Genomic DNA, 16,659 nt, shown 5'->3' with positions numbered 1-16,659 from the left:
AACTTCTAGCGCAGAAATATTTTATGATCTCCACAGCACTGCATACAGACAGCAGTCAGTATAATTCAGTAAAATTACAGGCTCCAGCATTGTGTGAGGGTCATTCTTCAACCAAGCTGCCTGATCCTTGCTCCACCTACAATGAGCAATAGTTCATAATAAGCTGGCAGGGAAAAGCAGCACAGCACTGAGAGAAACAGTGGTATTAGATGAATACACCTATCCACCCAAAGGGAGAAAAGAGAAAGGGGTTCACAGCTTTTTCCCAAAGCTTATTACATCTTGACACTTTCCCTCCCCAAAGGTTACAAATTATGTTTTTACTGACTCCTTTTAAAGAAGGATTCTTACCAGGCACAGATGCCTCCCACTTAACCGAAGTGACAGCCACTACCTACCCTGGAGACCGCACTGAGTATTCCCCATCAGTTCCCACTGAGCCTCTGCACCCAGGCCTGATGTGGACTGGTAGAGTATTCCCCATCAGTTCCCACTGAGCCTCTGCACCCAGGCCTGATGTGGACTGGTAGAGTATTCCCCATCAGTTCCCACTGAGCCTCTGCACCCAGGCCTGATGTGGACTGGTAGAGTATTCCCCATCAGTTCCCACTGAGCCTCTGCACCCAGGCTTGATGTGGACTGGTAGAGCACACACACACACACACACACACACTTGCAGTAGTCATCTCAACAGGCCACAGAGGCAGAGCAAAGAAAGGAGACAGCTTTCAAAAACATGCTTTGGGCCTAGCACATTCAGAGCCTGAGCCAAGGGCACGAACAGGCACAAAACTTGTCTCAACTCTGTAAACAATAGAGCAGCATGGCTCTTGAAGCAGAATGTAACCCTGGAACATCTTTCTTTTTTTGTGGTGGGGCCCTGTAGTTAAACTGCCTCAGTTTGCCTCATTCAGGTTTCGTTGGTTTGTAAAGGGGGGTGTGTGGTGGTAGTGCTAAAGATCTTCTTTAATGATTCTCTTAGTCTTCAGCACCACTGAACTGCTGATTTTATTCTGAGAATTCAGTCACAGGAATACAACATGGTTTAATCCAGCTTAGGAAAAACAAACAGATTCACCCACCCACCTTTCACTGGTGACCTGCATAAAGCACGCAACTGGCTATGGCTCTTCTCTCCCCATTCACCTGGGCTCCAGTCAGATTTTTTAGCAGGAGGATCCTAACCACAGCGGAGGGGATATACGCCTCCAGCCCATGCCCTACAGGCTGTACATGAGGAGGCTGCCTGTCATCAGCAGACACAGGCTGCACTGCTTGTCTCTCCCATATGCTGTATTGTACATCCTAGGTTCACCTTCCTCTCTTGGAAGGAGATAACCACAGATACCCCACCTAAGAACAAGCAGGGCTGCTTCAGCTCTTCCCTCTAACCCAACCCCTTCTTGCAGCGGTCAGCACTCTCATCAGCTACCTCCTTCCACATCTGTCACCAGTGTTGTTCTTCAGCTGGAGCTAATCACGAGCATAAATTGTCTCACAGGGAAATTGCAGTGAAGGCCCAGCACTTCAGTTTTACCACAAGGTCAGCTTGTCCAGACTAGCACTACATTCCCTGCCCAGCAATGCTCTTGTAAAACTGAAATGCTTGGTCTTTACCACCATTATTCTTTGGGATAGCATAAGCCTATTAATTATTCCAAGGTTAAGGAAAAACATCTCCTTTTTCAGCAGCAAAGACAAGCTCTTTACCTCCACAGGGCTTCTCCCTGTAGAAACCCTTGTAAGTAAGCCCTGTGCAGGTCCTGAGAGAGCAAGCTGGGAATGAGATACCTGAGCTGCAAGTGAAGTCACCTATCCTCAAAGGGGCTCTGACTGAGAGCAGAGAATAATCAGCCCCAGGTATCCTAAGAAAAGCAAGCCATTGTGTTCAGCTACTTTTCTTTATGGTCAAGTGTCAGACTAAACCTCTCAAAGACCTAGCAGCTCACCACTCATCTACGGGCAAAGACCATGGACAAATGTCAGTATGTAGCAGGCAGATGTTGCAAAGATAAGGTGTTTGTTCAGCAAGCTGTTCACTATGCCTGCAGCTTCATGCAGCTGCATGAGCTCAGGTCTACGGAGTCTGTGACTCCGGACTAAGGAATGTCTCAACTGGAGAAACACCACATCTGCTGCCGGCTCAAGAGGCCCCAGGATCAGACCAATACCAGTTTTACCGCCCAGCCGAAGCCCTGCTTTCTGCTCCGGGTCCCACCAGGGGGAGATCTAGCTACTTGGTGAGGGTTACTGCTCCAGCCGGAGGACCACATCCCCCTGCAGAGGCGTTAGGGAGTGGACACAGAGGCACTCAGATCTGGATTCCTGAAGGCCAGCACGGAAGCCAAACCAAGAAACTAGTCATTTTCCCTCCGCAATATATTAACTCACTGACATTGAGAATCAGCCCTCCTTCCTCCTTAGCTAATGTCACATCCATTTCATTCCAGCTCCCTTACTCTCTTTCCTGGCAATTAGAAAGGGACACCAGAAGCAGTATTTAATCCTGAACAAGACCTCCTATATTGCACGACAAAGCTGAAATGCGCAATTGTTATACTCACTTAAATGTTCTATCATAATATTCCACATAACCCATTTTAAGACTTTCTTGCATTTTGCTGCACTTCATGCTCCCACAAGGTATACTGTCCAGTGTGGCACTGCAGAACAGAGGAAGGCAAATGAAGATTCAGGAAACACACTTCCTTGTCAGCACCCAAGCCCTAAAAGTCAGGTATGGGGAGACAGTGGCAACTAGCCTGAAATAAAATGCAGAGTTTACATGTAATCAAGAGAGAAGAGAATTCAATGTGAATAATTTCCAACCACTTCACAATGGTAAGAATCTTTTGCAACAATAATATTGCCCTAATCACCTATCATTGAGGATCCTGCTTTGAAAAGTAATGATTTATATCCTGCAAGACAGAGGGTGGCATGAACTAGTCTGATGAAAGGAGCTCTGCAGCAACTGACCCAGAGACTGTGGCAATGGCTTAAAAGCAAAAACTGTGCTATAAAGCCAGAGTATTTCTGAATGCCAATTCTTTCATGCCTGCTACTGTTTAAGGATGGCAGTAGGGAGGTCTTCTGCAAAAGACTAACTTTAATATGGAAATGACTGGCAGCTCACAGAATTTCAGGCTACTAAAAACTCCCAGAAGGGAAACTACAAGTCCCAAAGATCAAAGCAAATTGGGTCATGAAGTGAACAGCCCATAACTTACTCAGCACATAGAACATGCTCTACTGTTTGCTCCACAAGCCTTGCCTGTGGTCTGCCCATACTGACATTGCCAAAAGTGATCATGTTTCCCTGTGTCACGCTTACATAAAGAGGACAAGGATGGCTTGCATGACAGGGGCATAGAAAACCACTGACTCTTTCTCGCAGACATCATGTCAAGGATCCCAAAATAACGCATCTGCATCCTGATCTACCATCCTTCACCAAGCCTTCCACCCTCATCTCTTGAGGCGCCAGCCAGAAAATTAAGCTTTTCCAGAAGATACTGGAGCAATGAAGCTGCAGCATATACATGTAAGAACATTTACGCACCAACTGGGGGAAGCACTCCTGCCCAGGTTAAATCCCAGAGCCATTCCATCTCCAAGCAGACATCTCATGCACAGTTTGTACTGAGCAGACCTTGATGGCAGGAGCCACTCAATCATCTACTGATTGCCAAGAGCACAGAGGCTGCAGGGGGGATGAACCAACCTTAATTGGCCTTATCGGTGTAAATTAAACCCTACAACACACCCAAGCAAACAGCCAGTTCCTTTGGAGAAACAGGCATGACTTATTTTGCTGCAGCTATAAAGGAAACATTGCTGCTAGGACATGCCCCTGGAGTGACTGTGCCGCTTAGCTCTCCCGCTGCATTCCTGGGGTTGTTTAGCATGGACTCAGCTCAGCCTTTCCACAAGCAAGAAGTCTGAACCCTGAATGCCATCTGCAAACACAGCCAGACCCCGCCTCCTGCATGCCTGCAGGCCATCAGGTGTGGCCAAGAATGGCACAAGCTACACACTAAACACACCTTTGATGTGGAGCTGAAAGCATGTAGCTAGAGGGCATGAACAGCACGCCGCCCGCCGCTCTGCTGACTCCCAGTGCAGGAATGTAGTTGCAACCACAAGCCAAGGAAGGCAAACACACTGCATTCCTCACCAGGCAGGGAAGGAAAACAAGCAGCAAGCCCACACACCCAACACACTGACACCCGCCACGCTCTCCACACATGATAGCCCTGCCACTGCCAGGACCCCAACAACAGCTTCAGCCTCAAATTCATGTGCGGGAGACTCCTTGATTTCTCCAGGCAACTTCTTGAGCCATGGGGAAAGAGCAAGGCACAAGAGTTATCAACTGGGCATGCAAGTCATGGGCAGGAAAGCTGCCACCAAGTTCCTGTCCACAGCCCAGGACAGGAAAGGCTCTGTGCAGTAGCCTGGGAAGGGAATTTCCTTGACTCTTCCTATAAGACAAGGAGCAAAGATAACACTGAGACTTGTTGAGCTGAGGGAGCAGGACAGAGTAAGAAGTGGACTTCAGGCATTAGGGATGCTTAGAAGGATCCAGGCATTTTTCCATCCCCAGAAAACCACTCTACCTTAAGTCAAGCAGCTTCTCTGAGATGCAGGCACTTCCTTATTACCCAAAAATCCTTTTGTAAATACTGTCCTCACTGTGCACAGACACAGATCAGATCTTTGTTGTACATTATTCTCCTCTTACAGCATTTATACCTGGTCTCTTACGCGATCAAGAGACTAGAGACTTGATGTACAAAAACCCCAGACATCAGGTAACCTCTCATCTCAGAACCTCACTGTTCTAGAGTCACAGACTCCATGGTCTAGTCAGAAGAAAAACACTACTCCTCCTTCATGTGCCCCCCTGCAAATCCCAAAGCTTTCCAGAGAACTCACAGTGCCCAAACATGAAGTTATTCTGAACATAAAATGATGAGGATGCATCAGAAGGTGATCAGCAGCAGCATTCTCAAGACCTCAAAAGGAATGTTGTATTGTGAACCCTCCACGTTCTGCACCAGCACACACTTTGTGTAATACAACTGAATATCAACCCACTCCTAAAACCTCACTGCCCAGTGCTAAAGGCCAACTGTGAGACTTAATAGCCAGTGTTCTTTCAGCACCAAGCAGGAAAGCCAATGCTGTCACAAGTGCTGTAGCAAAAATATATCCCACTTGAATCTACACCAGTATTCAAAAGGCTGCAAAAAAAAAAAAAAAGAGCTTCTATCTGCTGTGCTTCACAGAGCAGGTTCTGAACTTCTGGATGTCATAAAGGAGCAGGATTTCATTATGCAAAAATGACAGGAACAGCTTAACACAAATGGATATAGTAAAACACATATTCTCTTCTACTTTCCAAGAAGCAAAGAGAAAACACACACAGAGGGAGACCTATGCTATCACTGCACAAAACAGTGTCAGCAAATCCAACCAGCGGCAATGAAGGGCTGAAACACTGTAATCTCTGGAGAACTTGGAAGAGGAAAGGTTAGTGTAGCCACAAGCTCCAGAAACATGACAATGCATGGAGCTGGGTGCTGGAGCAGGGATGGTTTATAAGGCAATGACCCAGCTTCTCCGCACCCCATATGTGTATTCATGGCACTCACCAAAGGGAATGGTCTGGTATTAGGAAACAAGAACAGACCAGATGAGGTCCAGTAAAGTTTCCCAAACCCATTAAAATGCAAGGCCTCAAGCCACCTACTCCCTTCTAAGGCAGTAAGGTTAAGCTGCTCCAGTACTCAGAAGAAAGCAACGTGAAAGGCCAGATTTACCAATAGATTTATATCCAAAGATATAAATAGAAGCCTGGCAGGATTTACAAAGGTACCAAACAGATTAGGTGTCTAAATCATCGCATGCAGGAGAAAGGGCTCCTCCATTTCTAACCACTCCATACCTCTCCAACCCCAGCCACCACAAGAAAACCTATTTCAGGGAGGACGGAAGCTCTGCTGCTCTACAGGCTGCCAAGGGCCATCTCTGTGTAATCCACTTTGATGGTGACAGAACTCAAACCCCAAACATCCACAAGTCTCAACAGTGCAACCTGAATTGACTGCAGCTCTCACAGAACATAGGTCTGCCTGTTTCCCAGAACAGGAGCTGCCTCTTCAGCCTCTGCTCTCCCTTCCCCCTTCTTTATTTTTCATAGGCTTAATACTGTTTCAAGGTACAACCCGCATCCTGCCACTGGTGGGCGGGTGAGTGGGGGAAAGGGGCCCTTTATAATTGTAGTGTTGCAATCTGCCAGCCCGGCCAGGCGGCCTGTTCCCGCCTGCACTGTATTAAATACCTTATAACTGATTACACCCCCATGGGGCATGATTAGCAGTCTTCAGAGAACAAAGTCTGCTTTCATAAGAATAAGAACAGACACGTACTGCTAACCTACTACACAGCTGGGCAGGTGAGGAAACGGAGAAAAGAAGGAGGGGGGTGAAGGGGGAAAAGTTAACTGTATTGCTAACTCTATTCTTTCCTTCCCTTCTCTATCCTAGCATCTCTGAGTTGAGATTTCCACTGCCCCGAATTGTTCCTTTCAGACCTACCCCAGAAGATTTGAGTAATGCAAGCTCACAAACAACTACTGTCAGTCGAAGTCAGGCAGACTCCTAACCTGGAGAGCTAAGGCCTCGAGGAAAGCAGATTCTTCTCTGGGTGACAGCAATTCCTTCACACTACTTCCCAGAAAAAGGGAAGGGTGAATTCCAACAGCAGCATCAAAAACAAGGAGGAGGGAAAGCTCGAAATACAATCTCATACCCACGCCCCTCTCTAACCTCTGTATATCTCGAAAGTCTATATAAGTAACAGCAAAACATCTCATCCCATCTGGAGGTTACAGCTCACCAGAATCAGGTGATTATTTTTTTCTTGTGGCAAGAGAGGAGGCAGCAAACGGGAGGAAAGCCCTCTCCATCTGAGATAGTTAATAGGGATCCCCAAACATACACAGTCCATACGTATTGCCACAACAAAGAAACAGCCTGATGGAAACTTAGCCAATCTGACATGAAATGAGCTACAACTCATTAGCAGGTGTCTTCAGAATCTCGAATGCCCACATAAACAGCCACAAACATATGTGGTGCTATCTGGCCTCCATCTCAGCAAAGCACAGAATCAGACTGTACAGCCCTTCACCAAAAGGAATAAGAAAAATGGAGGCAAATCCTAGGCTCAAGCAAGCCTAGGATGAGCCCTTCCAGCTACTCTCCCCAAACCTACGCCAGGGAGGAGAAAAGGAAGCTCCAGGAAAATGGTCTTATTTCAGAGGGATGCTTAAGCAGCAGCGTCAACAAAATATTAAGAACTCATAACTGTGTCATTTTGGAAACAAGTCTCCTGTTTTACCCAGAGCCCACTGGCTCATGGTACAGTCTGAAAGCACTTATGTTCAGCTGGTGCATCTAGAAGAGGGCACCTGGATGACACATTCCACCCAGATTCTTACCCAACCCACACGAGAAAGAATTTGTTGATGGCAACACCAACCCAGCTAAAAATGATCTGCTTCTATCTGCTTTACTCAGCAGCTGGTCTTTCAGCCAGCACATAGGAGGTATCTGAACTGTACTGTCTAGTCCCATTTGCACAGCAAAATCTGCATACTCTCCTCATTACAGAAAGACCTGAAGGTCCCAACTGACTTTAGGCTTTGATGTACTAGGCATCAATGTAAAAGCATCGTACATTTAAGAGCTATCAAATAGATTGTGCTTCCAGGGTTTGGATAAATGGGAGGTTTCACCATAAACACAAGTTAGTCATTAGAAGCTCCAGGAGGTGATTTAAATTATCAGTCAGTTCAAAAATAGTCTTACTTTGGGAGCTGAAGTTGCAAAGCTGTAATAAATTCAAGTGACACAGTGAAACTTTTTATAAAAGCTGAAATTAGTTCTGAAACCCCAGATGGCCTTACATATAATTTGATTCTGCTACCTTGGGCTAGAAAAAAGGAAACTACTCATCACAATGTAAAAGAAAGACACCAAAACTTCTTCAGCTTCTAGAAGACAGAAATAGTCCACTTGTATTTTGTGTGTACATACATTATACATACAAAATATATAGAAATAATAAATACATAAATAAAATTTAAAAGACAGTCAACAATTAATTGTTCAATCTTTCACCATGCTGGGCAGCTACCAGCCAGGCATCTGAGCAGTGCAATCCAATGCTCTTCCCTGGCTGCTGTACCCTCACAGATACTCTGCATTCACCCCCCATTCCTAGAGTAAATTGCCTCCTCCCACTGCAGAGAGGCACTCCCGCTATTCTGACACCAGCATTCACCAACAGGGCAAGAGACCCTAATTTAGCCCCGCACGGGCCTTCTGCAAACTGCTAATCCCCAGTACACAGCTGGTTTTAAATGTACGAGCATGAGCAAACTGTAAACGATTTATGGCGTGTGGCAGGAAGACTCCTGGCTCCCTGTGCAGGCGGGGTTTGGGACAAGATCATGCTTGGACTAATGTTTATATTGCAAGTTGTCAGTCGGGTAGTAAATCATCTCTGGAGCTGCATAGTAATACAGCTCTACCCATCCAGCTGGAGCCTTGACAACACTGAATTCTGTTATAGCCATTTCAGATGCACCTGGGGACCTATTTACAAAGGCATCATCTAATCAAGGAAAACTGGATACACTTATAAGTAGACTGCAGAAATTCTGCAGCCCAGTAAGGGTGATTTGCTTTCAGAATCAATCCAACCTGGTACGAGGAGCTTCTCAAAACTGACACTCCGCACTAACACAAGAAGAAATTGGATTGAGTGCCTACACAAACATCTGCTATAGAGTGTATCTCTAGCAAAATGCAATCACCTGAGAAAATCCTTCTGAACAGTTTTCATTTCATGGTATTTACATAACCATAGTGCAAGCAATGCTTAGAAGTCCAATTCTAAAAGTTCAAGAAATATATTTTGCATATTTTAGTGCATAAGACATTTTCTGCTCAGAAAAACAAAACCACTTAAAGGTAGGATGTGAACTTGAAGTCCACTCTCAAGAAAGGCTACTTAAAACAATTTTAATTTTAAACAAATATCCTGTCATTTTGCATTATTTTCTTCCCCCCTCCCCCCCTTTTTCCCACTTAAAAGGGCTGTGCACACAGTACACTGGGTATAGATAGAACTCTCACATGTAAAAGGGAAGAGTTCTCCATAAGGGAAAAAATCATACATAAAAACACACAAGAAAAAACAGACAGTAGAACTAACTGCAACCACTTTAAGTTATGTGAAACAGACCAGATTTCAAGTCACCTCCCAACGGGCAGCAGCCAGACCCTCAATAATGAACAGCAAAGCTGTAGGATGAAATCTGATTTAGGAGATAATGAAACAAGACATCTCTGGGAGTTGTAGAAAGCTTGTGCACCCAAGTCTAAAAGCAGTTACCCTGAGTAGCACATGCTAAAATAATGGTCAAAAATCTTACTGCCACAATGATTATCTAATTAATAATCTCAGGAAAAACTTGCATCATATTGTTACAAATGCTGTAAGGCTGTTTATGAGCCTGAGTATAATTCTCCAATAGTTAAAGAAATTATCCCATGTGTCCCTTTTAATTTCACAACCATTCATGCATGAGTGTTACATTAATGCAGCTGGACAACTGAGACTTTAAACACAAGAGTAAGAAAATCCAGTTATGACTCCCACAGCATTGCCAAAGCCAGCTTAATCACAGAGACAAAATACAAATATTGAACTCGAGTAAAGATGCAGTAGTCACTATGGGACTTTCAGTTCTGAATTTGCTGACCCCCAGAAATCAGAAATTTAAACCAGTTCTCTCTTGCCACTAGTAGCAAGCCAGACTCTCTGTGCCTCAAAACCAGCCTAATGCTTGTAGGAAACCCTATTTTACAATCCTGACCCATTTAACTTTCTCAGCACCATAAAACGTCTGTCAACGTCAGTAACCCTTTACTCAGCCATTATTATGCCTGCCACAAAAGGGTTACATTGTACCCTAAAGCACATGTTGTTCCTACAACAGCCCACAGAGAGGGCACCCATACAGGGATCTCAAGGTTTGTATGACCTCCTAGCTCAGAAAATCCCCTCCATGCACACTTTTTTCTTCAGGAGCTCCCCTTGCATTTAGGAAAACCCTACAAACATACACCTTTGTACATGTGTCTCCATACCGCTGCCACTTACCTTTATTAGCCTATTCATCAAACTGAATTTATGCCTTCTTGATTAAGCAGCACTGATGATTCTCTTGATCCTCAATGCAGACTGAACATGAGCACAGGATACAGACTGTGTCTTCTCAGACACTAGTGTGCTGAGGCTCACACTACTACATACTGGATCTCACTTGAACAGCCTTAAAGCCCTTCATTTCAATTGCCTTTTGGACTAAAGTCCACTACAAGACTGCAACGTGGGGAGGCCAAACTCCACACATTCTTTTCCTTTTTACAAGCAACAGCAGGAAGCACAACGCGCTTTCCTTGACCACTTGGCATGAAGAGACAACACTTACATGTGTTTACATTCACGAATAAGACAGTCCTTATCTGTGGACTGCACTATCTTTCCAAGGACCCTGCTCTTCACCAGCGTAAAATCATCAAGTATCAGGCCTAATGAAAGAAGCTGAAGTGCTTTGTGGGTTTGTGTTTTGGCTGATGGTTTTTTAACTAATGCAGTTATCACCAAAAAAAAAAAGGTTAGTGGCCACCTAACAGCAGATAAGTGTGATTCAGCACCTTGCCTCTGACATGGGCCAATACAAGGTGGTTTAAAAGATGCAGCAAAAAACCTCAGTGGACAATTATGGAACAAACTGCCCTTTCTTCAAACCTTTACCTGTTAAGAGATTGGGTTGTGTCTGAAAAATACACCTTTTAAAGCAAGCTCTTTAGCTAAAGCAAGTCTGAACATTTCCATTCATAAGTGCTTGATCTTTCTGAATCCCGCTCAGCTCCTAGCCTCAGTGCTATTATGTGGTAGTGAATTTCCACAGATTAGACATCATGTGAAAATACTTTAAAATCATTATTCAGTTTGATGCCTATCAGTTTCACTGAATTGCATTCACCTCAACTGAAGAATACATTCCAGCTCCTTCACCTCTGCACAGCAGTCTTCCTCAGGCTTGGCACCCAGCATTGTTGAAAAGCAGAGGAAAACTGAGCCCACCCAAGTGATGCTTATCCTGCATTCCAACCATTGCAGTGTTATTCTCACACTCCTACAGGGCCTTCCATGCCATTTCCGTCCTAAGCACAGCTTGCAGGATAACACTCCAGAGAGGGTGGCTCATGTCATCCCAAATACGAGCCAGCCTGCAAGCTGCTGCCCTCAACCCTCTCTGTCTGAGGATATGAGCAGTAAGACCATACATAAACATCCTGACATGAAGAGAACAATGTCCAAGTCTTGAACAAAAGGTGGGACAAAAAAGGGAGAAGATTAATTTAAGTCAAAAAGATTCAGCTAGGTGTTAAAAGCCAGGAAAACAAGCAAACAGCTCCTGGGAAGGTAAAGAATTGAGAGAATCTCAAAGTGCCCAGTTGCCTTAAACAAGGCAGGGCCTGACTTCCACTCTACAGCAATTTCACCATGCTACAGAATACCAAGGACAGTAGATCACACAGGAGGCCGCCACATTTTGAAGTCATAGCTTGGAATATCATTTTCATCTCTCCTTCACTGAGTTTTACTAAAGCATTCAACACCACAGTATCCAAGCATCTTGTAGACACTTTAGGAACTCTTCCTCAAATCACCAATAAGATGGGTGTCAATTGTATACTGCAACCAAAGAATGAAGAGCAAGAAACAGTAACAACCTGAACACACACAATAAATCTGTCAGAAATTAGGTACCCTACACTGCAGTTCAGAATTCTGACAACAGGTCACCCTTCCCCCTCCAATCCGCTGGAAAGGTACTTCAGTTTTTAAAAGTAACATGTTTGTTACTACAGTTACAGACTCAGCCAATCTGGATCTAAGGAAAAGCCCTCAGGCAGGGGAACTGGCACGGAAACAGGATGGACGATATCATGCCCTAAGGCATCAGCGCTGTTTGCACAGATTATGGACATAGCTCCTTTGCAGTCCTATGTAAAAAGGATCCTCCTCAGAGAAGATCATTATTTACCTAGTTATTAGTGGCTTGAAATACAAACAGCTAGCACAAATGCCACAAGCACTTACTCTCTCCATAGCTCAAGGTGTCATATGAAGAGGGAATATCTCCCCAGCCAAAGTCTTCAAGCAAGGAGATGAACGTACACAGCTTCAGGGCCTTAAATTTAATCTCAAAGCATCAACTAAGTTGAACAGCCAAGAAATTCTGCTCTATTATGACAATTCCAGTTCCTGACAACCCCGTCAAAAGAGCAGAGATGAGCCAAAAAAACAGATCTTCACTTCTTAGCAGAGGAATCCTGTTCTCGATCTGTTTCATATGCAGACTCATTGAGACCCCTACATATTGTATGTCTCCAAGCAACATGAATGGCAGAGGTTTATTAACCACTACATTGTCACATTGTGCTGTAAAAGCTAGACCCTTGCTAACAAGTTCACAACACTGTTAATTTGTTATGATCTCCAGAACTATTTAATGGGACCATGCCATAGATGTGTTAATACACAGAAATCCCAGAGTCCAGTTTTCAGTAGACCCTTCGTAAAACATAACAGACATTTTAAGAGGTTAGGGAGCTCACCTCCTGAACTCACAAGCATTGAGTCTATTTTAAACAACTACCAAAAAATACAGTGACATATTACTGAAGCATGTTTATTTTGGTATTTTTCAAACAGCTTGGCTTTCTTCACCTTTTTAAAAGCACTTTGCATGCCACATCACAAACCCTTTCTCCAAGACGTCTCTGGCACCATTCACATCAGCACATTGACCAAAAATTATCCCATCTGATTTTGCTTGTCCTGCTCTGGGACAAAAAGGGGCTGACCTGCAAAGGACCATACCTCTTTCATAGCTGTAGTCTATTTCCCCTACATACTATGTCACATGATTGTATTTAGAGCAGATAGCAGAGGTAAGAACTCAGGGCTTGAAAGCTGCAAAGCAAGTGACTTAGCACCCAGCAAACAACCTGAAACAGAGTGGAAAAGAATGTGAGGTCATCTTTGGTTCAGAGAGCTGGTTTGAAGAGGCAACATGTCTTGGCACATAACTCTTCCCCTCCTGACCCACTGCATTGTTAATATTAAAGATGAAGATAGCCATGGCTTGCACTTTGGAACTCTGTTGGCTCTGCTGAAATGCATTCCCATGATTTCAAGAGCACTGTGTGCCTGGGAAGGAATGGATAGCTAAAAGCTCATAATATCAGAGCTAAGACCTGCTTGCTTAAACGTTGATTTAACATCCAGAAGCTGAAACACACTGTATGCAAAGCACTATTGGGGTACATACACTTTCTGCGGTGATTCAGTAAGTGAAGAAAAGAAAAAGGAGTTGTACTAAAAGTGATTCGATAAGTACTGAAAGGTATGATCAAAGGACAAGCTGATGGGTACCAAAAAGCTGCTCATTCAAATTGGATCTCAACAGTGAGTTCAGGAGAGAACAGAAAGGCCAGCAGTACACCTGCAGCAACCATCAAGAGATCAGTTAAAATACAGGTGGAAAAAAAACAATGTGGCTGGAATAAATAACCTAACAGAAGAAAGGGTCACTAGAATTACTTAACTTTGGCATTGCAATTATGGAAAGAGCAGACCATCAGAAAGGATTTCACTGGGATGCTGGCATCTCTTGTGATTACACAGACAGCACAGCTACTCCAGCACAGACTTTGGACTGTTTCTCTAGGTGGCATGTAACAAGCACTGGCTTACAGCTTTAATTGAAATCTCCTCCCAGCTCTAAATTAATTTTTCAGGGTCACTCCCAATTCATTGACAACCCAGGCTTCGCAATGCAGGCAACACAGGCCTACCATGATGCAGAGAACACCACACAGAAGGACACTTTCTAAGGTATGTGGTCCACATATCCTCAAAAAAAAATGTAAGCAGTGGGATCAAAAGAATGCAGTCTGACTCAGCATCAGCTCATGCCTGGTTTTCTTACCTGCTGTCTGGTGCTTCAACAAGAACCCATTGCTTCCTCTTACATAGGCCCTTTATCTCAGTCCTTTCTCCAAATCTGTAAAACAGAGATGCATACCACTGAAAAGCTTTTGCTGGCACAGAACTATCAACATTTGATGGGTGATTCTTTTCAGTGGACAATGTCCACCTGGCATCTCTCAGATCTAGGTCACTCTCAGCCTTGCCAGACTTGCACATCATCTGCACACTGTGATACCTTATCAGTACAATCTCCTGCCCACCTATAAATCTGTTTATTAGCATTTGATCTTTTACTCTGCTCCATGCAGTGTGCTCAAGCCCAAAGCAAGATGTAGTTCAGTATTTACTGTTAGCCTGTTTTTCTTTAGAGTCTTCATATGTTCCCAGGGGCCACTCACTAATTCTATAGCAGGAAGCATCTCTTCCACTAGAGAGGGTGTTCAGGCTGCTAGAGAATTTCCCACACCCCCCGCCCCACCAGATTTGGCGCCAGTTAAGTACTACTGCCTCCCTTCCAGTTCTGCCTGTCAGTGATACTCTGGTTCTTTGACACACACATGCTGGCACAGACTTGTTCCACTTTCCAGCCCCTACTTCAGCAATGCTCCCTGCACAAATACTGCTTTCACATCTCCCCACTACCTACCTCCCCGTCACCCAGACAAGGCTACAGCTTGCATGGACCTAGCCTGGCCTGCTGCTTCCATGCCTGTTCTGCTCCCCACCACAGGTCTCTCCCCCAGGAAGGAGGGGTCCCTAAAGCCCCGATGGCCGAGGCATTAGTACTACCAGCCTTCCCCATGGGGACTGCACCTTCCTCAGGGTCGAGGCTGTGGCCCTACCATGCTCCCGCACCCGGCCAACACCCGCCACCCACCCCGCCTGGCTGACTACCCCTGCCCACGGTGCAAGCCGCCCAGACCCGCAGACCTCGGGGAACTCGACACCTCCTCCCGACCCCAGCCCACACACGGGAAAAACGAAAGCCCTCCCGTTCGCAGGGAAGCCCGCCCGGGAAGGCCGCCGAGGCCGGGGGCGCGGGGGGCCCCGCCTGGGCCCGGGCTCAGTCCCGAGCCGGTCGCGTTCCCCGCTCCCCGCCCCTAGGGCCCCAGCCCGGCTCTGACCCGGTCGGGCTCGGCTCCGCCCGGGGTCCCAGTGACTTTGCGGCCGGTTCTGCCAAGGTTCAGCCCCACCTCGAGCCCGCCCCAAACTTTGCCCCCGCTCGGCCCGGCCCCACGCTCTCGCTTCAGGCCGCCATATTGCCGCGGGGCACGCCGGGTAATCCGGCGGAATCCCCACGCCGCAGCGCAGCTGCGTCATCGGCCAGCACGCGAGGGGGAGGGGCCAGGCGTGGCTGCGCGCGGCGCGTCTCCCCCGTCACCGCGGCAACGCGAGGAGAGGGGCGGGCCGGGGGAGAGGGGCTACGGGACGAAACCAACAGGGCCGCGCGGGGGGGGGGGCCGGGACGAGAGGAGCTGGATGCCGGAGTGGGGGGGGGAGAGGAGGCGGTGCCGAGGGCATGGCACAGGGGTACTGTGGCTAACTGGGACCCCGTGCCCTCGGGTGGGAAGCTGGCAGGGTGAGGTGTCTTCAGATGTGTTGAAGTACACGGGGTGGCTCTCCGGCTGCTCAGCTGCCGTTCGCAGCACTGAGCTGGCAGAGCCCTCTCGCCCGCTTGGGAAGGATGAAGACCCTGCCTTGTGCTTGTGGAGGTTGCAGCGGAGCAGCCGGGCTGCAGCCTTTGGGCACCGCACCGGCCATCTCCGAGGTTCCAGAGTTGAGAGCAGACCTTGAAAAGAGGCAGCTCAGCCCCTGAGCTGATGAGGGTGGCATAAAAAAGCCTGAGGGTGCACTCAGGACCCTAAAGTGATCCACCCGCTTCAGGTCTTTACCAGCCGGACAATTCACTGCGAGCCAGTGTCCAGGGTTAGCTCCTTCCCTTGTTACGTGCCTCACTTTCTGAGAAACACGGTGACAGACTGCGGCATATCATAGCCTATCACTAGGGAAGGGTCCTCCATGCGAGGAGAAGGAGGGGGAGCAGTAAATGGGAATATCTACCTAAAAGCCTCAAGGACAACTGCTGCCTTCTTAAAGGAGAGGGGCTGAGGGCGGTGTGTACTAGCCAAAGGTGGACAAGAGCTAGTCCAACCTGGATGCAATTTAGTAATGTGCTTTGGTCTTCATTTGCAAAATCTTCCACTCTAGTGTTCTAGCCCTGGGACTTCAGGAAGTCAATACATTTTAATCTTGAAATAAACTGCTCCATTTTTCCACTCTGAGTACCTCACACAGGTACTTTGTCTGTTCCCTCCCATGTCTGGTACATGGACTTGCTCACCTTCTGCTCCCTTTCCCTACTATCATTTCTTTCACAAACATCTCCTGAATTGATTATTCACATGGTAAATATTGGAGCCTACTCCAGAGGAAATTCGTGTGGCTGAGAACAGTCCCAGTAGTATTTGGATGATGTACAGCATTTACGAAGCCTTCAGAGTCGCATTCAGT

General features: G+C 46.4%; 1 protein-coding gene across 4 annotated transcripts in view; it reads right to left on the bottom strand.

Moving 5' to 3' along the window:
• Positions 1-15,426, bottom strand: part of TJAP1 (tight junction associated protein 1) — a 39,694-nt gene extending 24,268 nt beyond the window's left edge. The window contains exons 1-2 of one of the 4 annotated variants that reach the window (XM_034060733.1): positions 15,273-15,426; positions 14,147-14,221 (exon numbers count right to left, since the gene is read on the bottom strand). The gene's annotated coding sequence lies outside the window, so the exon portion shown is untranslated. Of the gene's footprint in view, positions 1-10,239; positions 10,373-13,035; positions 13,055-14,146; positions 14,222-15,272 lie in introns of those variants that run through there. The other 3 variants (XM_031045645.2, XM_031045648.2, XM_031045646.2) reach the window with 3 other exon arrangements.
• Positions 15,427-16,659: the final 1,233 nt, after the last annotated feature.

The sequence above is a fragment of the Melopsittacus undulatus genome, chromosome 3, assembly GCF_012275295.1.
Source record: "Melopsittacus undulatus isolate bMelUnd1 chromosome 3, bMelUnd1.mat.Z, whole genome shotgun sequence".
NCBI lineage: Eukaryota > Metazoa > Chordata > Aves > Psittaciformes > Psittaculidae > Melopsittacus > Melopsittacus undulatus.
Note: the sequence above shows the minus strand (reverse complement) of the source record. Positions and strands in the feature narration are given on the sequence as shown.